The sequence below is a fragment of the Bos javanicus genome, chromosome 13 (genome assembly GCF_032452875.1).
Source record: "Bos javanicus breed banteng chromosome 13, ARS-OSU_banteng_1.0, whole genome shotgun sequence".
NCBI lineage: Eukaryota > Metazoa > Chordata > Mammalia > Artiodactyla > Bovidae > Bos > Bos javanicus.
Window position 1 is genome coordinate 75,377,759 of NC_083880.1, and position 23,849 is coordinate 75,401,607.

The following is a 23,849-nucleotide window of genomic DNA, read 5'->3' on the forward strand; positions in this document are numbered from 1 at the left end:
CAGGTGAAAATTTGGCAAAGTATCTGACACTGAGAATGTGTGTTCTAATCAACTGGCCTGAGAGCAGCTGAGTGAGGAGGTATTTGGAGAGGCGGGGATGGGACCAAGAGGTCCTCCTTATCCACCAGGCCAGTGGCCCTGCTGAGGAGGGCCTGGCACTAGGCCTTCCGAAATTACATCTAAGTGAGCTCTCCACTTAGTCCCAGGGCTTCCTTGATAGCTCAGTTGGTAAAGAATCCGCCTGCCTTGCAGGAGAACCCAGTTTGATTCCTGGGTCGGGAAGATCCCCAGGAGAAGGGAAAGGCTACCCACTCCAGTATTCTGGCCTGGAGAATTCAGTCTATGGACTATACAGTCCATGGGTTCACCAAGAGTCGGATATGACTGAATGACTTTTACTTCACTTCACTTCGTCCCATGGACGGAGGAGCAAGTGGCTGATAGGAAGCAGAGGTTCACCTCCTACAGAGAAACCCCTCATCATCCAACCAGACCCTTGACCGCATTACTGGCCACCCTGTCTGCAGGGCTCTAAGGAACTAGCATTGTACAGCTCAGTCCTATAAGCGTCTTTAGGAAAAGCACAACTTGGTTGCACTTTTGATTGGTAATGGGCTGGGGGGCGGGGTCAGGTACGGGTGGTATTGGGGTGTGGGGTTTGGGTGTGAAGAGGTTCAAAAGCGTTGATGCCGTCAATGTCTATTTAAAATGGGATAGAATTTCAAAACCCTGCTTCCGCATTTCGTGTGCATACCTGGTGTAGCAATAAAAATGAAGCGGAGGGGGTCACTCAACGTCACCGAGGGTCCCCTGGGGACAGTCCTGGACTCGGAGTCCCTGGGGAGCTCCGACTTGCTGGGCGTCCTTGGCTGCGAGGTTGGTCTCACCTGGCTTCAGTCTCCTGCACTAAGCGAGGTCACAGAACTAAGGAGGAGGCCCTGGGTGCGACAGAGGGGTTGCGGCTCCCCTCCCCGCCTCCAGCGCACGCCTTTTACCCCTGCGCGCGCTCTCTCCATCCCCCCTCTCCCCCAGGCTGGAACACCCCTAAGAGACGGCTGCGGTAATGACCCGCGACAGCTGCGCTCCCACTAAGCAGCCGCCCCTCCCCGGGCCCCCGCCCTCCACCCTGCCGCCTCCGGAGACAGGTTCGCACCTGCTCGGGGCCATTTCTCATCAATTAGGCCTTGGCAGCGCTTGAATGGGGCCCGGCGAGGGCGCGTCCCGGCGGCCCCTCCGCGCGCCGCCCCCGGCCGCCCCTGGCGGCCCGGCGCACACAGATGGCAGCCCGGGCGCAGCTGCCCGCCGGGCTCGCGGGGGCCACAATCGGCCCAGTGTTCGCTGCCCCCAGGTTGGGCAGGGGGCCGGGCACACCTGCGCGGCGCAGATGGTGCCGCCCGCGGCAGCAGGCACCGAGGACCCTCCAGGGACCAGGAGGCGGGACGAAAGCTGGACGGGGGCGTGGGAGGAGGAGAGGAGGTATGGGGGGGGGGGTGGTCCTTCCCTCCCTCCCCGCCCGGTGATTCCTTTCAAAGTCTGGAATCTGGAGAAGGGGCAACTGAGAAAATGGCACTGGGCTGTGGGACCAAGCCAAGCCCCCGTCCGTCCCTTCCCCATACCATTCCCTGCGCCCCTGGCCCGGTGGACTCCCGAGCCCCCCTCGCTGCAAAAAAGAGTGAGTCCCTTTTGGTAACCTAAATACTCAACAATAGGGGAAAGACTAAAAAATGTGCTGTGGTTTCTGCAAAGCCCTGACATGCGGCCGTGAAAAAAACATACTACAGAAGGGACGCAGGTCTCGAAGCAGTATGTTCAGTGTACTGGATCCAAGATTGGATTCTGGCTTGCTTCATTGCTTTGGAGCTCTGCAAAACTACTGAGATCACCTCTTCCAACATCAGTTTTCTCATCTGTAGAATGGAATAGTAATAGGACTGTTGCAAGAGTTAAATGAGACTGTGGGTTCAAAGTGCCCAGCATAAGACACAGTTAAGTACTTAGTATTTTTTATTTCTTATAAAAATAACACATACTCATTGTTAGGAATTCACACTCTATCAACCTATGTAAGATTCCAAGTTAAAGTATCATGCTTTCACCTCTACCTGAAATATCCATTAGTAATGGTTTACTGTTTGGCTCCAGGATTTTTTCTGGCATTATATCTACATTATATGTATAATATACATATGTGCTGTGTGCTCAGTCATGTCTGACTCTTTGCAACTCCATGGACTGTAGCCCACCAGGCCGCTCTGTCCATGGAATTTTCCAGGCAAGAACAGTGGAGTAGTTTGCTATTCTCTTCCCCAGGGGATCGTCCAATCTGAGTCTCCTGCATTGGCAGGCAGATTCTTTATCACCAGCGCCACCTGGGAAGCCCCCTATATATGTACATAGACTCCCAAATCAAAAGAGAAGCAGTTTGCTGCTGCTGCTGCTAAGTCGCTTCAGTTGTGTCCGACTCTGTGCGACCCCATAGACGGCAGCCCACCAGGCTCCGCTGTCCCTGGGATTCTCCAGGCAAGAACACTGGAGTGGGTTGCCATTTCCTTCTTCAATGCATGAAAGTGAAAAGTGAAAGTGAAGTTGCTCAGTTGCAACCCCATGGACTGCAGCCCACCAGGCTCCTCTATCCACGGGATTTTCCAGGCAAGCAATCGAATTCTTTAAACAGCTGTAGAATATGCCATCCTATGATGGACCATCACGGACTTAAGTGGTCCTCTTTGTGGCTAGCTGGTAAAAAATCTGCCTGCAATGCAGGAGACTCTGGTTCAATTCCTGGGTCAGGAAGACCCACTGGAGAAGGCAAAGGCTACCCACTCCAGTATTCTGGCTTGGAGAATTTCATGGACTACAGTCCATGGGGTCACAAAGAGTCGGACACGACTGAGCAACTTTCACTTTCACTGGAAGGGACTTGGGGTTTGGTTCCCTAGTGTTGGAGCAAACACCACTGAATGCACATCTTCATGCCCTGCAGTGAGATTTTCTGTAGTTTCAGGTCCTAAAGGTGGTTTTGCAGAGTTAGACTCTCCCGGGCTGGGACTAGGGAGAGGCAATCAAGCCACTCCACTCAGGCACAAAATTTAAGAGGACACCAAAAAGAACCGTAACCAAGATACATCAGACGTTAATGCAACAGTTCTTTAAAAATGAATGCTAAAAACACGTCACAATGAACAAAATATCACAGTTTTACAGATAGGATCTGGCAGTGCCATACTGAACTACACTGAAGGCTGTGGCCAAAGAAAATGCATGCCTCTATGTACAGAATTTTGTATATTCTTTAATGGTAATTTTTTCCAGAATATTTTTAAAATTTATTTTATTGAGGTATAGTTGATATACAGTGCTATGTTAATTTATACTGTACAACAATGTGATTCAGTTATACATATAAATGCATTCTTTTTTCATATTCTTTGCCATTATGGTTTATCCCAAGATATTGCATATAGTTCCCTGTGCTATACATCCATTCTATATAAAATAGTTTGCATCTGCTCATCCCAGACTTCAAATCCATCCCGCCTTTACCCTTCTCCCCGCTTGGCCACCTAAAGTCTGTTCTCTATGAGTCCATTTTCTGTTTCATTAGTAAGTTCATTTTTGTAATATTTTAGATTCCACATATAAGTCATATCATATGATGTTTATCTTTCTGACTTCGTGTGATAATCTCTGGGTCCATATGTATTGCTACAAATGGCATTATTTCATTCTTTGTAGCTGAGTAGTATTTATTGTATATATGTACCACATCTTTATCCATTCATCTGTTGATGGACATTCAAGTTGATTTCATGTCTTGGCTATTGTGGATAGTACTGTTATGAACACAGAGGTGTATGTATCTTCTCTAATTAGAGTTTTTTTCCAGATATATGCCCAGGAGTGGGATTGCTTTTTTTCCAGAATACTTAAGTAGTTGGCAAAAAATATTGTAAAGTTGAAAAGTAGGCATATTAAACAAAGCAGCATTATTTTATGTTTAAATATTTTACTCATATCAGACAGAATTTGTATCAGTCTTACTTTCCTGGCTTTAACGGAAGTAAACTCATCACTAGTATTTTCAAAATCTACTTCTACAAAGAAATTAACCATGAAAAAAATTACATAAAAATGTGTTTATCAGGGATGTACATTTTTTCTCTTGCCTCAGGCTCTAAAATGACTCAAGAAGGTTCTGGATGCTTTAAATTTGTCATCCCAAAGGGTTATAACAATTATCATTCCCACTGACAAGGGACTTCGTTTTTCAGGCATCTTTGGGCATTAAGCTGCTTCCAGCAGACAGTCATTATCTCCACATTAGGCCCTTGTCTGAGAGGACCCCGGAGCTGGCTTGCCTACCGGGGCTGGCTTTCTTTCCTCATTCACTGCCGAGGAAAACCCAGACAGCCCTACCAGTGCCTGGGCGGGCTCAGGTTACGTCAGGCTCCGAGAGCGGCCTTATCACAGATCTGCAAAGGCCCCGCGCGGCGCTGCGCTCTCAGGAAGACCTTTCAACTCCGGGGCAAACTCTAAAAACCCTGCAGCTGCCTCGGGGGCAATGAATGCAGCTCCGAATTGACTAGATCTGGGACCCTCGCTGAAATCTCATGAATGTTGCCTCACCTGTGGCCAGCAACAGGGGCTCTGCTCCTTTGCCTCTTCACTCCCTCTACGGACACCCCGGGCCTCTCTGCTCTCGGCGGCCCTGAGTCAAGCCCTAGGACCAGGGCGAGTTAGTCACGGTCTCTGGAGCGCAGAGGGGCAGACGCAGGGGTGAACAAAGAGTTTCTAAAACATTTTCATGTCTGTTATTATCTCACCGCTTTGTTCTGGGAGAGCTGGGAGCACTTGGGCCAGATGTAACTGGATGTCAGCGGGCATCTCAATCTTATGTCCAAAGCAGTAACAGTAGTAGTTGTAATAGTAATAATGATGATGGTGATGATGATGACAGAGTATTTACGGCAACCAGGACTGTTCCAAGTGCTTTATACACATTAACTCATTTAGTCCTCATCACAATCCAATACTTTCCTGTACTGTCCAGTTCCATTTTACAGATGAAGAAACTGAGGCATAGTGGGGCTTAGTCACTTGCCTGAGTTTCTGAAGATGCTAAGTGGCAAAGCTGCAAAATGAACCCACGGGTCTGGCCCCAGAGTCTGCTACACTGTGATCTTCTATTCCTCTTTTTTCTCCCTTAGTTTTCCACATCTTGGAAAAACAGCAGCACTCAAAAGAAGAAAAAAAGAGAGAAAAGAAGGAAGGAGGGGAGGGAGGGAGAGACAGAAAGAGGAAGGAAAGAGATTCAGCCACCACTTTTATTCCACTCTTTGCCAATCTTTTTCAAAACCGACTTCTCATCACTCAGGTATCAGAGACACCTGACATCTGAGTTTCCCCAGAAGTGTCACAGGCATGTAGTTTATTTGAGAAGCGTGAGGCAAAGGGAAGCAGGGAAGGAGACAGGGGTGTGAGCAGCCAATACCGTATCCCTTATTAAACCAGCGGCCACATGGGTGACCACGGTTTCATTCCTCAGACAAACCCTGGGAAATGGTGCAGATTACATGCCCCAGAGTTATTCTGCCCAAGGTGAGGGAGCTAGAGTGTTTATACATTAATTCCTGAGTCACTGGTTGAGAATTGTCACAGTGTTAGATCCTGGGTACTTCTTCCCATTGGCAGCAAAGCTTTCTAGTTTCAGGGAAAGAAGCTCCCAGGCCCAGATGTCCATACTGGCAGTTACAAGTTATTAGAGCCTCCAGGGACCATTTTCCTTGTCTATCCCCTACTCCTTCTTCTCCTTTCTCTCCATACAATGTTATGGACTGAATGTTTGCAACCCCCACCCAAACTAATATGCTGAAATATAACACCCAATGTGATGATATTTGGAGGTGGAACATTTGGGAGGTGATTAGATCATGAGGCTGGAGCCCTCATGAATGGGATTAGTGCCCTTATAAAAGGGGACCCAGAGAACTTGAATAGAATTTGCATGCTGCTGTTGTATGAACATAGTATAAATCTTGATTATGTTGAATTGGTTCACAGTGCTCTTCTGGTCTTCTGTATCCTTCTACTTCTTTGTATATTCATCCTATTAATTTGCGAGAGTTGGATATTGAAACTCCAACTAAAAATCTTATTTATCTACTAAAAAATAATTGTAATATATAGTGGAGCTGTATGTAACTTTGTTCTATATTTTTTTAAGTCTCCTGTAAATGTGTTATCATACTTTCATAATTTAAAAAAAGAAAAAAAAGAAAATTACTGACCCCAAAAAATAAGTAAATAAAAGGGGACCCAGAGAGCTCTCTTGCTTGCTGTCTCTGACAAGTGAGGATCCAACAAGAAGTTGGCAATGTGCCACTTGGAAGAGGGTTCTTCCCAGAGTCTGGTCATGCTGATCCCCTGATCTCAGGCTTCCAGCCTCCAGGACTGTGAGAAATCAATTTTTAAAAAATAGTTTCTCTTTATTTTTTTGCTCGCACTGGGTCTTTGTTGCTGCATGGTGGCTTTCTCTAGTTGCAGCAAGCGGGGGAGGGAAGCTGCATCTCATTGCAGTACACAGGCTTCTCGTTGAAGTAGGTTCTCTTGTCGTAGTTCACGACCTCTAGAACGTGGGCTCAGAAGTTGGGGGACATGGGTTTAGTTGCTCTGCAGCATATGGAATCTTCCCGGACCAGGGACCAAACCCATGACCCCTGCATTGGCAGATGGATTCTTCACCACTGCACCACCGGAAAAGTCCAGAAATCAATTTCTGTTGTTTTTAAGCCACCCAGTCTGTGGAACTTTCAGACTGAGACAGAAGACAGAGAAGAGAAGGAAGCCAATATAGAGTGTGTAACCAAGGAGGTGATCACGGCAGGCAGCCAGAGTTTCATCTCACTGGGGCTGTCCGGATGTGGCGGGTGGGGGGCAGCACAGAACAGGTGCCTCCTGCCGGGAGAGGGAGCACAGGTATTTATCCTCCAGTCCCCACCTGTCATTGGGCGAGGGCTGCTTCTTTGAGCATTAACTCCTCCGTCCTCTGGCTTGCCCTGAACGCAGGCCAAGCATGCTCCTGGGGCCAGAAAAAGAGCCTCAGGCTGGAGGTTGGCAGGTGTTTGCAGTGAGCATTCTCTGGTGAAAGGAGGGCAGTGCGAGAGGATGTAGATGAGGCACCGCTGTGGCTGCTCCAAGTCACTAACTTAGAGGGAGAAGCGGGTGGTGGCCCTGCTATTTGCCTAGCATCATGCTGAGTGCTTTCCTTGTACAATTTCACTGCAAAACATTCTCGTGTAGCCTCATAGGTGGATGAGAAAGGCAAACTTTAGGGAATGTAGGGCTTTGCCTAAAACCACATACCCAGTTAAACATGGCAGATTCATGACTCAAACCAGGTCTGTTTGATTTACCAGACCCAATATTTTCCCCCTCAGTCCATTTCTCTGGCTTTCTCTGCATCTCTGAGATTCGTGAGCCTCAGCATTCAGGCCCATCAGGGTAATATGTACCAAAGCTCTTATGAGTGCCGAAGTGAATAAAATGCTAATCCTCATCAATAGATTAAACTGAGAAATGCTTAAACCAGAGATCTGTCTGCAATAAAAGCAATTGGGTTGTTTCTTTGTAATTTGACTGCTCACATGAGCCCAGGAACCTGCCTTATAGCTTTACAAATCTGTGATAATTTCCTTCAACTTTTCCATTTTATTGCTGCCATTAAAATCCCGTTGTGTTCTTAAAACAGGAAAAAAAAATGATTAAAACAGATGTGGCTCTTAAAGTTACAATATGAATTTTACAACCCAGGGTTTTATGGTACTGAGAGAAATTTCAGCCACCAGGGTCAGAGGCAAGAAAAATGGGACCGGATTTCTGAAATGGGTTTGGGGAGGGGGAAAGAGTAAGGGCACGGGGGTTCAGAATGACAAAGACAGCCAACAGAGCTAATTTCCTGACGTTTACTTCTCTCTCCAAACTCTTGGGACCAACTACAGGATGTCACATTTGCAGCTTGCACCCCAAGTTTAGTCTCTGCAGCTACCAAGGTTTGATTAAACCACTTTCCCTCACTCCAGCCTTCCTGCCAAGCATCTCTCTTCAAATCATACTTTCCACGTAAATAGTCTGCACGGATCTTTGTTTTGTTTATGGAGGCAGCATTTTGTCATAAAAAGAGCATTGAGACACAAGTTCTAGACCCAAATCTTCAACAAATTCACTGTGTGACTTGGGCAAATCACTGAATTCTTGTGCTTCAGTTTCTTTGTCCACAAAACCAAGGACTGTACGAGGTCTCCAGTTTCTCTCCCAACTCCGCAATTTCCTGACCTCGTCCACAGGATCATGGTTTCCAACACAAAGAACACTCTGAATATTTGTTGCCTGGAGAAATAAGTGAATTCCTAATTCTTCTTTGTTTCTCTTTTTAGAAAAATGAAGGGGTTATTGACTTCTACTAACAATCAAAAAGAGAATTAAAACCACCATGAGATTGATTTTCCTTTTTTTAAAAAAATAAGTTATCAGCCTGGCAAAGAAAGACAGAGAAATGGGGATTCTTCTATACAGCTGAGTCAGATTGTATAATGGTATGTGTGCGCTTAGTCGCTCAGTCGTTCTGATGCTTTGTGACCTTATGGACTGTAGCTCACTAGGCTCCTCTGTCCATGCGGATTCTCCAGGCAAGAATACTGGAGTGGGTTGCTATACCCTCCTCCAGGGGATCTTACTGACCCAGGGATTGAACCCAGGTCTCCCACATTGAAATTAAAAGATGCTTACTCCTTGGAAGGAAAGTTATGATCAACCTAGACAGCATATTAAAAAGCAGAGACATTACTTTGTCAACAAACATCTGTCTAGTCAAGGCTATGGTTTTTCCAGTGGTCATGTATGGATGTGAGAGTTGGACTATAAAGAAAGCTGAGCACCGAAGAACTGATGCTTTTGAACTATGGTGTTGGAGAAGACTCTTGAGAGTCCCTTGGACTGCAAGGACATCCAACCAGTCCATCCTTAAGGAGATCTGTCCCAGGTGTTCGTTGGAAGGACTGATGCTAAAGCTGAAACTCCAATACTTTGGCCACCTGATGCAAAGAGCTGACTCATTTGAAAAGACCCTGATGCTGGGAAAGATTGAGGGCAGGAGGAGAAGGGGATGACAGAGGATGAGATGGTTGGATGGCATCACCGACACAATGGACATGGGTTTGGGCAGACGCCGGGAGTTGGTGATGGACAGGGAGGCCTGGCGTGCTGCAGTTCATGGAGTTGCAAAGAGTCAGACACAACTGAGTGACTGAACTGAACTAAACTGAACTCCCGCATTGTAGGCAGATTCTTTACCATCTGAGCCACTAGGGAAGCCAAAAGTGGTATAATGCTTATTATCAAAATGTTAAATGGGCATATCCTTTGATCAGCAATTTCATTCTCAGGAGTTTATCCTAAGGAAATGATCAGAAAAATATAGCATGAAGAAATGCCCACAGTAACAAGTCTAGGTAAAGAGAAAAAAAGAATATAAACAACTTATGTGCTGTAAAAACCTGAAAAGATTTCTGTACTGGAAAAATAATCTGAATTCTTTTCAGATTATATATATATATAATATATACATGTATATATATACATGTATACATACAGGGGCTTCCCAGGTGACACTAGTGGTAAAGAGTCCACCTGCCAATACAAGAGATGCAAGAAACATGAATTCGATCCCTGGGTCAGGATGATCCCCTGGAGAAGGGAATGGCAGCCCACACCAATATTCTTGCCTGGAAAATCCCATTGACAGAGGAGCCTGGCAGGCTACAGCCCATGGGGTCACAAAGAGTCAGATATGACTGAGCATTCATTTCCTAGTATTTATATATACATCTGATATATACATGTATATATGTATAGATGTACATATATATATATATCAGAATCACTTTGCTGTACACTTGAAACATTGTAAATCAACTATATATCAACAGATTATTTTATAAAACCTTGTATTTCACATGTGTTTAATTACGTATTCAAGTTTCACTCAAGTTGCCCCACAACCTGAGTGTCAAGTCCATGAAGGCTATTTCCTTAGTACCTAAACCAAGCCTGGTGTATAGAAGGTGCAGAAAACATGAATGGTGACTTGAGTGGATGAATAAAATATGCAGATATGTATATACAAGAGTAATCTGTCGCAGTGTGGTTTATAATAGTGAAAGTTTGTTTAGAGGTAATGCAGTATATTTTTATGTATATTTGTCATTCTGTAAATACTCCATTTTGCTATTGAAATGTTTTACCTTTTTCTTGTCAATTTCTAGGAGCTCTTTGTAGGTTAGGAATATTGTATCTTTGCCTGTCAGTTTTGTTGTAAATGTCTCCTCGTGCTCTCCTGAGTGTATATAAACATTCTCTCAGTGTTATCCAAATGTCATGTTATTTTCTTACATTTAGATACTTGATCTACCTAGAATTGATTTGTGTATAGTATAAAGTAGGGTCTAACCTACCTCCTTATAAATAGATAGCAGTAAGCCTATCTGAAACCTTACAGCAGTTCTATTGTAAAATAAAATATCCTGTTTCTACTGAATTGAAATGCCACCAAAATATTTTTTTCCATATATACTTTTTAGATTCTCTTCTGGAATTTACAATTTCCTACAAATCTTTTTGTTTATTCTTAACATTTTTCTTTCACTAATTTTCTCATAATATAGCAGCCAGGGTCTCAAGAGGAAATAAATGTCCCACTCAAGCAAGAGGACACAGAAGGGTTTAATACACAACTTGCCAAGGGAGGGACAGGGTCTATGGAAGCCAACAAGGGATAAAGCAGTACAGGGCTACTCAGGGAGCTGCCGCGATCTCGAGACCTTAAAGGAGGCAGAGAAATGCTGGAACTGGCTTGCACTGGCTAGCAGGAACCAGTTGTCGGCATCTCTTTTGGGCTACGCATGACTTCACGTGGGTAACTTGAAATCAGCCACGGTGGGAATATTTTACACCAAGGAAATTGGCAAATGCTATAAATCAGAGCTCCTCATCCCCAGAGTCGACTGTTCAATGCTTAGCAACACACCTCCGGGAGAAGTATTGCCTGGAACTGGGAGAGTAGACTTGTCTGGAGCAGCCTGTCTGTGAGGAACTTTGATCTCCACTAGGACACAGCCCAGTCACCACAGCCCAGCAGGGAAGGAGGGGGGAAAAGTATGCTGACCACCTTCCATCCCTTCATACCTCTCTACCCTTGCAGCGCCTCCCACTCCGGAAACCCCAGCAGATGTCAGGGGACACGGGAGCTGGAGACACAGTCCGAGAGATCAACTTCCAGGGGCATGGAGCAAAGGGTGGAAATGGAAATATCCAGATGGAAATGTCCTCCCAAGACAATCTGGTAGGACAGCTTGTCTAATCCACCCACACCCTGATCCTCATTTTCAAAAACATCTTGGAGATTCTTATCCATGTCCCTAAAGACCTTGTTGAGATAAGGATTGGAATTTTATACAACTTAATGATTAATTTGGGAAGGATTGAAGCTTTGTGAAATTAAATCTTCTCATGCAGGGACATGGAATGTCTTTCTTTGGATGCCATTTATTTAGGATTTTATTTCTTATTCTTTAATTAAATCTTAAAGTCCTTTCGATATGGGTCTTGTATTGTATTTTTATTGCTAAATTTCATCATATTTTATAGTTTTGATCACTGATATGAGTGAAATCATTTACCTTCCTTGTTCACTAAATTCATACTTAATGAAAAGAAAAGCTATGGATTTACTCATCTTTAAAACATATCAGAGCAATTTATAAATTACCATTTACAAATACCAAATACTCAAGTGAATACTATTTTTTAAAATAACCTCTTTTGAATTTTCTACACTTACAATGATATGATCTGCCCCCTAAAAGAGACAATTTTGCCTCCTTATTTTGAATATTTACACTACTTATTCCATTTTTATATAATTACATTAGCTAATTATATAACTAGCTAAAACTCTTAAATAACAGTAGAGACAATGACCTTCCTGCCATATGTCTCATTTTACTGGGCCTGATTCATGTTTCATGGTATCTTAATAAGTCATTGTTAGGTTATCATAATTATTTTTATTCTATTTATGTAGCTTCTTTTTATCCTTGGTTTTACTTAGAGTTTTTCCTAGGAACAGCTGTGGAATTTTATCAAATGCCAATCCAGCATTTTTTTAAATATAAAAATGGTTTTCCTCGCTTAATTTGCTAATGTAATGATGTAATAAATTATATTGTCAGCTCTTCTAATGAGCTATTCCTGCTTCTGAAAAGGATGTTATTTTCCCATGATATATTATTCTTTTTAATATGCCACTAAATTCTATTTGCTGACATTGTATTCAGATTTTTAGTATCTCTATTCACAAGTGAATACGATCTAGGGTTTTCCTAATTATACTAAGAATGAGAAATCTTGGCATTAAGGTTGTTCTTTGCTTTGATAAATGACTTAGGATCTTTGCATCAATTTCTACTGAAACGCTTTGAATAACATTTTGGTAAATTTTTAACAACTTCATTTTTTCCTGTGGTTTGCCTTTTAACATTTCTGACCTCTTCTTGAGTCAGTTTTGGTCATTTATATTTTGATTTAAAAAATCACTTATTTCCTCTAGATTTTCCATGTTTTTGCCCATGGTGTTTCCAAGCCATTTTCTTAAAATAATTTTACTTTCTTCTTTATCTGTAATTACATTCCTCTCTCATACTCGATGCATATTATTTTCTTTATTTTTCTTCCAGAAGGCTCACAAAGGCTTTATCTAGTTCTCCCCTTCCTCTTGACCCTCTCTTTCTCTAAAGAACTTTGTTTGGCTTTGTGTTCTGACTGTAATGGCCTGTGGAGCGATGGGAAGGGTTTTGGGGGCCAATACGCATTCCGCCACTTGCAGGTGGGGGACTTCGACAAATCATTTCACTTTTGTGAGCCTCAGGCTCCTTATGTTCCCATGTCCCAGCCTTGCTCCCTATAGTCATCCATTGTATGAACTGATACATTTTGATTGAGTTTCTGTCACTTGCAACTCAGAGACCTGAGTAACTCTAAGGGGTACCCTATGAATTAAATTGCAGTTGATTTTTTGACCCAAAGGACCCCCTCTGTCTGCTTGCACAGCCTCCAATCCCTCCACCCTTGTGTCCCTAATCCCAGGATATGGTAATTGCCTCTCCTCTTGTCTGTCTCTCCCCAAAGACTGCAGCTACTAGAGACCAGAAAACTTTTTCATTTCTGTGTTCTCCTCGTCCAGCCTAGAGTCCAGAACCAATCTCTCTGACGTAAGCCCATCCCTAACAGTAGAGTCCAGAACCAATCTCTCTGATGTAAGCCCATCCCTAACAGTAATGTGCAGGTTCCTTACTCATTGCGCAGGTAGCTGACCACATCCACCTCTATGGGGAACTCCTCGTGCCCTTCATACTTCAGAGTCCCCATTTTACCTGCCCTTAATGCTCTGTATGTTTCCTTAACACCATCCAACACACCTGTTAATCACACACCTGTCTAGTGTCACATGGGAGCAAGGACACCGTCCTGATGGTTCTCGGCTGTGTCCCCACCCCTGGAACAGGACCCGATCCACCCTGTATGCGTACTCAGTCACTGAGTCATGTTCAACTCTTCGAGACTCCCTGGACTATAGCATATCAGGCTCTTCTGTCCGTGGAATTGAACCAGCAAGAATACTGGAGTGGGTTGCCATTTCCTTCTCCAGGGGGGTCTCCCTGACCCAGGGATCGAAGACATGTCTCCTGTGTCTCCTACATTGCAGGCTGATTCTTTACCACTGAGCCACCAGGGAAGCCCCACTAGGAAATCCATAAATATTTACTGACTGGATGAATGAATGAGATCAACCAATTTGTGCTCAAATCTGGAGGATTCTGGTGGGTTAATGATCAATTCCCCTCAGATTGCAAACTTATTTATATGTCATCAAAGTGTTAGTTGCTCAGTCATGTCTGACTCTTTTGAGCCCACAAAGCTCCTCTGCCCATGGGATTCTCCAGGCAAGAATACTGGAGTGGGTAACCATTCCCTTCTCCAGAGGATCTTCCCAACCTAGGGATCAAACCCGTGTCTCCTGCATTGCAGGCAGATTTTTTACTGTCTGAGTCACCAGGGAAGCTCCAGACACCTCCCAAACCTTCACCTGGAGCTGGAATACTGAGCACGAGAGCGGGGTGACCTCTCACCTGGTCTGGATTAACATGAGGACACTTCCACACCCATCCCACTCTGGGCTGCCTGCCCTCCTAAAGCTGAGGTTATGTTTCCTATTTGTATAAAAATCTCTCTCTAGCCTCTGCTCTTAACTCCCCTGAAAAATGTCACCCCCATCTGCCTTTAAAGGAGTAATAAGTGAAGTTGCTCAGTGGTGTCCAACTCTTTGTGATCCCATAGACAGTAGCAGGCTCCGCCGTCCATGGGATTTTCCAGGCAAGAATATTGGAGTGGGCTGTCATTTCCTTCTCCAAAAGGAGTAATAAAGATAATATAAACAAGGATGATAGGAATTCTCTGGTGATCAAGTCCCTACTTGGGGAACTAAGATCCCACAAGCCACATGGCATGGCCAAAATAATAAAAAAAAGGATGATAATAACAAGTGTTTATCATGTGCCAAGCACTTAGCACACTTCAGATCATCTAATCTTCTCCCATAAATCCTATAAGGTGGAGGTACAATTATTGCCCCCATTTCAAAGACAAGGAAACTGAGGCCCAGATGGATTAAATCAGTTATTCACGGTCACACAGCTGGTAAGTGATGGAGCCAGACAGTCTGACCCCAGAAAAAACTCACGTAACCACTAAACTATATAATAATGACTTCCCTACATTTTTTACGATGACTCACAGCAAAAAATACTCTTTCTCTCATGACCCAGTTCACACATATGCATTCACCCACAAGAAAGACTGAGACAGAAGTTTCGCAAAGCAATACTTCCTTTCATTATGTGTCATGCATTCTCTCTCCTAAAGAGAACAGATGATGGGAATGATCCGGGGCAGCTAACAGGCGGTACATATTCAGTAGGTTAAAAACTAGGTAGATGTCACGTTTGAATGAGCAACACTGCTTTTTGTTGTTGTTTTACATCAGAATTCGACAGCCCCATTTTAGCCAATAAGACCTGTGTCAGACTTCCAACCTACAGAACTAAAACGATAATAAATCCATGTTGTTTCTAGTCACTAAGTGTGTGACAATTTGTTACAGAAGCAACAGGACACTAACACAACTAATAAGAAACCTTCCGTTCTTAGTTGCCTCTGGGAATGATCAGTTGAAGGACAGGAATGAAAAAGTATACATTGTTTGAATTTTGAACTATGTGAATGTATGGTTTTAACATAAACAAAATGTTTTGACTATTTGGGAATTCCTTTTAAGTCTCCCCTAAACCCAGACTAGAAAGCCATTGATCCACTCCAGTCCCCCTGGTAAACATCAGGTAATGTTACCTTCATATAGCATGAATCCCCTTTACTGCAGCTCTTTCAGTCTGATTTTGCTCTGAGAAAAACTTTCCCACTCTTGGGCTTCCCTCATAGCTCAATTGGTAAAGAATCCGCCTGCAATGCGGAGAGCAGGAGACCCTGGGTTGATTTCTGGGTTGGGAAGACCTGCTGGAGAAGGGATAGGCTACCCACTCCAGTATTCTTGGGCTTCCCTTTTGGCTCAGCTGGTAAAGAATCTGCCCACAATGCAGGAGACCAGGGTTCAATCCCTGGGTTGGGAAGATCCCCTGGAGAAGGGAATGGCAGCCCACTCCAGTGTTCTGGCCTGGAGAATTCCATGGGGTTGCAAAGAGTTGGACACAACTGAGTGACTTTCACTTCCCACTTACTCTCTGTCTACGTGATTTTTGTAGGTCCAGTCCCTAGTGTTGGGCTTCCCTGGTGGCTCAGATGGTAAAGAATCCACCTGCAATGCAGGAGACCTGGGTTTGATCCTGGGTTGGGAAGATCCCCTGGAGAAGGAAATGGCAATCCACTCCAGTATTCTTGCTTGGAGAATCCCCATGGAGAGGAGCCTAGTGGGCTACAGTCCATGGGATCGCAAAGAGTCAGACATGATTGAGTGACTAAGCACAGCACACCACAATCCCTAGTGCTGGGGTGAGCACGTGACTCAGGCTGAGCCCATCCAGCCTTGTTCATCCGGGCACAGTGACTGTTCGGGCGTGGGAGGTGGCTCCAGAGCTATTACTCTTCCCCACGACACTATACCTTGCTAGGTGGTGTGCTGTGCTTAGTTGCCCAGTCATGCCCATGGACTGTAGCCTGCCAGGCTCTTTGTGACCCCATGGTGGCAAATGTCTCCCTCATTGCAGGTGTATTCCTTCTGAGCCACCAGGGAAGCTAGGTGGTAGTGAGAATTAAATGAGAGAAAACTTGCCAGGTGCTTGGTACAGGGCATGGCACAATAAATTCCAAGCTCCATAAATGATGCTTTTCTGACTTTACACACTCTCTTCTGCCGCCTCTATGTCCATGCCTTACTTTACCTGTGACACACCCAGCTACATGCTTCTGGAGGCCTGGCATCCACTGATCTAACTCTGGAGAAAGACTGAAGTCAGTCTATTCCTCACAACAGCTCTGGAGGAGAAATTCCCACAGGTCTCACCCAGAGGTGGCTAAACCATGTCTCTGAAAACCTTGGCAGGGCCAGAAAACTGTGCCCTAGTCCCAGGCAGACAACCCAGAGAACTCAAGTTCAGAGTTGAAGAGTTCAGATCCCGGGCAGTTCATGAATGTTCCTGGACCCCAAAGAGTAATCTGAGAAATTGTTTGTATCAGCAAAGAATGACTTAACTCTTGGCAAATTCTAGAAGACAGCCTCTTTTTCGATTTCTAGAGGCCTTCCAAAGAAAAGAAACAGTTTAGGTTTTGCTCTGCTCTGTGGTTGACTGGAGACTCCCACCCTCTGTGGTGTAGGGGACCCTTGGGTGAGGTCTCAGCTCCCAGGAACAGCGGGAGGGAACATTCATGGAGTGCAAGCCAGACAGTTTGGTTTCTCTGGCCACGGGGGCCTCTGAGTCGACTTCAGAGACCACCAAAGGGTGGAAGGGTCTTCAACACTGATCCCAGGATCTCGACTCTGAACTGCACCTACCAGTCGACAAGGCTGGTCTCCTCACCACTCCAATCCAACCTGCTCCCTCTCCCACCATCTTGCCTTCCCACACATGGAGCCAGCTGCCTGGGATGCCCAACCTGCCATGACTAAACAAATCTATTTCAGTTTTCAATATCCAGGTAAAGTGCTACATCCATCCCGTGGAGACTGCCCTGAACACCACAGTTTAACACAAACTTAAAAAGAAATTTTTTTTAAGATTTATTTGTTTGGCTATGGTGGGTCTTCTCTAGTTGCATGTGGGCTTCCTCTAGTTGCAGAGAATGGGAGCTACTTTTTGTTCCCACGTGTAGGCTTCTCACTGCGGCGCTTTCCCTTGCTGCAGGCACAGGCTCTAGGTGACCAGCGTCCGAGGCTGCCGCACGCGGGCTCAGTAGCTGTGGCGCATGGGCTTGGTTGCTCCGCAGCAGGTGGGATCTTCCCAGACGAGGGATCGAACTGGTGTCCTTCGCACTGCAAGGCTGATTCTTAACCACTGGACTGCCAGGGAAGCCCCCAACACAAACTTTTATTTCTTTCCCTCAGCCCGCTATACTACTTCTTCATTCATTAATCCAGCAAATCATTTTAAAGCAAGCAGTTCTCAAGGCTGCTGGTCTCATGAACCCTGTAGACTCTTGAGAATGAGAGAGGACTCCAAAGAACACATTGATTTTTACTGTATTAGAAATCAAAATCAGGAAATGTTTAGAATACACATTAATGTATGTGCAAAGAACAATAACAAGCCCAGTCTATGTTAATATCAGGCAATGACATCATCATACATCATGTGACCTCTGAAAAACTCCACTCGACACTTGTGAGACAATGAGAGGGAAAAAGGCAAATAGCATCTTATTATCATTATATCAAAACAAAAATAAGTTTTGATCTTATGGAATTGCTGAAGGTTCTGGGGGAGCCCAGGGCCCCGGAAGCACAGTTTAAGCATTAGAACACTTAGAGGCACTGAGATCTCCCTCTCCTTCCGGAAGCCTTCTTATCTTTTATCTATCATTGCCTTTTTGGTGTAACTTTAGTATTTATATTACGGGTTCTGGTTAGCATTTTTAAAAAATCAAATAGGATCAGATCAGATCAGATCAGTCACTCAGTCGTGTCCGACTCTTTGAGACCCCATGAATCGCAGCACACAAAGCCTCCCTGTCCATCACCAACTCCCGGAGTTCACCCAGACTCATGTCCATCGAGTCAGTGATGCCATCCAGCCATCTCATCCTCTGTCATCCCCTTCTCCTCCTGCCCCCAATCCCTCCCACCATCAGAGTCTTTTCCAATGAGTCAACTCTTCGCATGAGGTAGCCAAAGTACTGGAGTTTCAGCTTTAGCATCATTCCTTCCAAAGAAATCCCAGGGCTGATCTCCTTCAGAATGGACTGGTTGCATCTCCTTGCAGTCCAAGGGACTCTCAAGAGTCTTCTCCAACACCACAGTTCAAAAGCATCAGTTCTTCAGCGCTCAGCTTTCTTCACAGTCCAACTCTCACATCCATACATGACCACAGGAAAAACCATAGCCTTGACTAGACAAACCTTTGTTGGCAAAGTAATGTCTCTGCTTTTCAATATGCTATCTAGGTTGGTCCTAACTTTCCTTCCAAGGAGTAAGTGTCTTTTAATTTCATGGCTGCAGTCACCATCTGTAGTGATTTTGGAGCCCCCCAAAATAAAGTCTGCCACTGTTTCCACTGTTTCCCCATCTATTTCCCATAAAGTGGTGGGACCGGATGCCATGATCTTTGTTTTCTGAATGTTGAGCTTTAAGCCAGCTTTTTCACTCTCCACTTTCACTTTCATCAAGAGGCTTTTTAGTTCCTCTTCACTTTCTGCCATAAGGGTGGTGTCATCTGCATATCTGAGGTTATTGATATTTCTCCTGGCAATCTTGATTCCAGCTTGTGTTTCTTCCAGTCCAGCGTTTCTCATGAGGTACTCTGCATATAAGTTAAATAAACAGGGTGACAATATAGGATAGGAAAGGGGAAAAAAGGGACAGGAAGGAAATATTAGCGTGTAAAAATGGATAAAAGTGACAGTTTTCATTACTTCCCATGAGGCTGTGTATCTGAAATGAACAAGAACCATAAAATCAACCAAGAGTAGGATACATGTGTGTATATTCTAGGTACTTTGTTATGCATTGTTCTAGATACAGCCAAGACTGCATTCAGATATCGATATATCTATACAGATTGAGATATGAACGGGAATACAGATATGGTGATGAATGTGGGTTTATACTTGTTACCATCAGTGGGTGATTGTAAAACCTTGAAAACTAGTCTACAACAAGACCTCTTGTTCCTCAGTGTAAGGCAGTGTTTAGCAAAGTGTGGGGGCCTTTAACCGTGGTGGTGTGGGAAATGATGTTTTGGTTGCAAACTGCATGTGAGTATGCCATGGAACACTTTATCACATAGTGGGATTTGCCGGGCAAGAGTGCTGGAGTGGGTTGCCATTGCCTTCTCCGAGTGATAGTGTTAATAATCCCTGTCCAATTATCTTTCAACTATTCTATTACATTCAGGAGAAAGTCTCACTTGAAGGTGAGGATACATCTAACACAGATGCTCTCGTGCATGTATGTTCAGTTGGGTCCAAGTATAATCCTATGGAGAGAGGAGCCTGATGGGCTACAGTCCATGGGGTCACAAAGAGTCCTCTGTCCATGAGATTATCCCAACAAGAATACTGGAGTGGATTGTCATTTCCTCCGTCAGGGGATCTTCCCGACCCAGGGATAGAACCTACCTCTCCTGTGTCTCCTGCATTGACAGGCAGAATCTTTAGCTCTGCCCCACCTGGGAAGCCCCACTTTCAACACTAACACATAATCTCCCTTCATAATTGAGGCAGCTTCAGGTTCAGAGTTCTCAGCGCATCACAGCATCTAGCTGAGATTGAACAACATTGTTTTGGTTTCATTAAAAAATAAGTATATGTAAGTACATACACATAAAGTATTAGAGTTACTGTCTGTGTTATAGTGATGCTGGTTTTCCATTCTGAGATGTAACATTTCATATTTAAATAAATTTATTGCTGTAATAAAATGAATTGATTTAAATAGCTTTAAGAAAGTAATGGGCATGTCATGGTGGAGAAGTCTGACAGAATGTGGTCCACTGGAGAAGGGAATGGCAAATCACTTCAATATTCTTGCCTTGAGAACCCCATAACAGTATGAAAAGGCAAAATGATAGGATACTGAAAGAGGAACTCCCCAGGTCTGTAGGTGCCCAATATGCTACTGGAGATCAGTGGAGAAATAACTCCAGAAAGAATGAAGGGATGGAGCCAAAGCAAAAACAATACCCAGCTGTGGATGTGACTGGTGATAGAAACAAGGTCTGATGCTATAAAGAGCAATATTGCATAGGAACCTGGAATGTCAGGTCCATGAATCAAGGCAAATTGGAAGTGGTCAAACAGGAGATGGCAAGAGTGAATGTCGACATTCTAGGAATTAACAAACTAAAATGGACTGGAATGGGTGAATTTAACTCAGATGACCATTATATCTACTACTGAGGGCAGAAATCCCTCAGAAGAAATGGAGTAGCCATCATGGTCAACAAAAGAGTCCAAAATGCAGTACTTGGATGCAATCTCAAAAACGACAGAATGATTTCTGTTCGTTTCCAAGGCAAACCATTCAATATCACAGTAATCCAAGTTTATGCCCCAAACAGTAACACTGAAGAAGCTGAAGTTGAACGGTTCTATGAAGACCTACAAGACCTTTTAGAACTAACACCCCAAAAAGATGTCCTTTTCATTATAGGGGACTGGAATGCAAAAGTAGGATGTCAAGAAACACCTGGAGTAACAGGCAAATTTGGCCTTGGAACATGGAATGAAGCAGGGCAAAGGCTAATAGAGTTTTGCCAAGAGAACACACTGGTCATAGCAAACACCCTCTTCCAACAACACAAGAGAAGATTCTACACATGGACATCACCAGGTGGTCAACACAGAAATCAGATTGATTATATTCTTTGCAGCCAAAGATGGAGAAGCTCTATACAGTCAGCAAAAACAAGACCGGGAGCTGACTGTGGCTCAGATCATGAGCTCCTTATTGTCAAATTCAGACTTAAATTGAAGAAAGTAGGGAAAACCACTAGACCATTCAAGTATGATCTAAATCAAATCCCTTGTGAATATACGGTGGAAGTGAGAAATAGATTTAAGGGCCTAGATCTGATAGATAGAGTGCCTGATGAACTATGGAGTGAGGTTCATGACATTGTACAGGAGACAGGGATCAAGACCATCTCCATGGAAAAGAAATGCAAAAAAGCAAAATGGCTGTCTGGAGAGGCCTTACAAATAGCTGTGAAAAGAAGAGAAGCAAAAAGCAAAGGAGAAAAGGAAAGATATAAGCATCTGAATGCAGAGTTCCAAAGAATAGCAAGAAGAGATAAGAAAGCCTTCTTCAGTGATCAATGCAAAGAAATAGAGGAAAACAACAGAATGGGAAAGACTAGAGATCTCTTCAAGAAAATCAGAGATACCAAAGGAACATTTCATGCAAAGATGGGCTCAATAAAGGACAGAAATGGTATGGACCTAACAGAAGCAGAAGATATTAAGAAGAGATGGCAAGAATACACAGAAGAACTGTACAAAAAAGATCTTCACGACCCAGATAATCACGATGGTGTGATCACTGACCTAGAGCCAGACATCCTGGAATGTGAAGTCAGTGGGCCTTAGAAAGCATCACTACGAACAAAGCTAGTGGAGGTTATGGAATTCCAGTTGAGCTATTTCAAATCCTGAAAGATGATGCTGTGAAAGTGCTGAACTCAATATGCCAGCAAATTTGGAAAACTTAGCAGTGGCCACAGGACTGGAAAAGGTAGTTTTCATTCCAATCCCAAAGAAAGGCAATGCCAAAGAATGCTCAAACTACCACACAATTGCACTCATCTCATTCATGCTAGTAAAGTAATGCTCAAAATTCTCCAAGCCGGGCTTCAGCAATATATGAACTGTGAACTTCCAGATGTTCAAGCTGGTTTTAGAAAAGGCAGAGGAACCAGAGATCAAATTGCCAACATCCGCTGGATCATGGAAAAAGCAAGAGAGTTCCAGAAAAACATCTATTTCTGCTTTATTGACTATGCCAAGGCCTTTGACTGTGTGGATCACAAAAAACTGTGGGAAATTCTGAAAGAGATGGGAATACCAGACCACCTGATCTGCCTCTTGAGAAACCTATATGCAGGTCAGGAAGCAACAGTTAGAACTGGACATGGAACAACAGACTGGTTCCAAATAGGAAAAGGAGTACGTCAAGGCTGTATATTGTCACCCTCCTTATTTAACTTCTATATAGAGTACATCATGAGAAACACTGGGCTGGATGAAGTACAAGCTGGAATCAAGATTGCTGGGAGAAATATCAATAACCTCAGATATGCAGATGACACCACCCTTATGGCAGCAAGTGAAGAGGAACTAAAAAGCCTCTTGATGAAAGTGAAAGAGGAGAGTGAAAATGTTGGCTTAAAGCTCAACATTCAGAAAACGAAGATCATGGCATCTGGTCCCATCACTTCATGGGAAATAGATGGGGAAACGGTGGAAACAGTGTCAGACTTTATCTTTTTGGGCTCCAAAATCACTGCAGATGGTGATTGCAGCCATGAAATTAAAAGACGCTTACTCCTTGGAAGAAAAGTTATGACCAACCTAGACAGCATATTGAAAAGCAGAGACATTACTTTGCCAACAAAGGTCCATTTAGTCAAGGCTATGATTTTTCCAGTGGTCATGTATGGATATGAGAGTTGGACTGTGAAGAAAGCTGAGCGCCGAAGAACTGATGCTTTTGAACTGTGGTGTTGGAGAAGACTCTTGAGAGTCCCTTGGACTGCAAGGAGATGCAACCAGTCCATTCTGAAGGAGATCAGCCCTGGGATTTCTTTGGAAGGAATGATGCTAAAGCTGAAACTCCAGTACTTTGGCCACCTCATGCGAAGGGTTGACTCATTGGAAAAGACTCTGATGGTGGGAGGGATTGGGGGCAGGAGGAGAAGGGGACGACAGAGGATGAGATGGCTGGATGGCATCACTGACTCGATGCACATGAGTTTGTGTGAACTCCGACAGATGGTGATGGACAGGGAGGCCTGGCGTGCTGCGATTCATGGGGTCTCAAAGAGTCGGACATGACTGAGTGACTGAACTGAACTGAAGAAAGTAATGTTGCAGGTGGTGTGCATATCTGGTGAAAAGTGTGAGATGAAGGTGGCTACTGAGTGGTTGAAGTTCCAGAAATACTCAACGACTTGGAAAGAGCATCTGATGGAGTTAGACATATGTGAGTTCAAATTCTGACTCCGCCATTGGCTTTGTGATCCAGCCAGTCTGGGATGCATTAGTCCTTTGGGCTCTGGAAGTTTTCAAGGATCAAAGACATCCCAGGGTGAATTAAGAAGACTTCAGGTGAGAGAAACATCCTTGTAATGAATTCTGTGCTACACTGTGTGCTAAATAAACAATCCATGGGCATTATCTCACTTCAGACTCACAGCTACCTTGATACAAGGATGTTAGTTCTACAGCTGAGAAGAGAAAGGCAGAGGAAGTGCAATGATCTGCCTAAGGTCACACGGCTGGAAAGCGCAGGAGCAGGTACT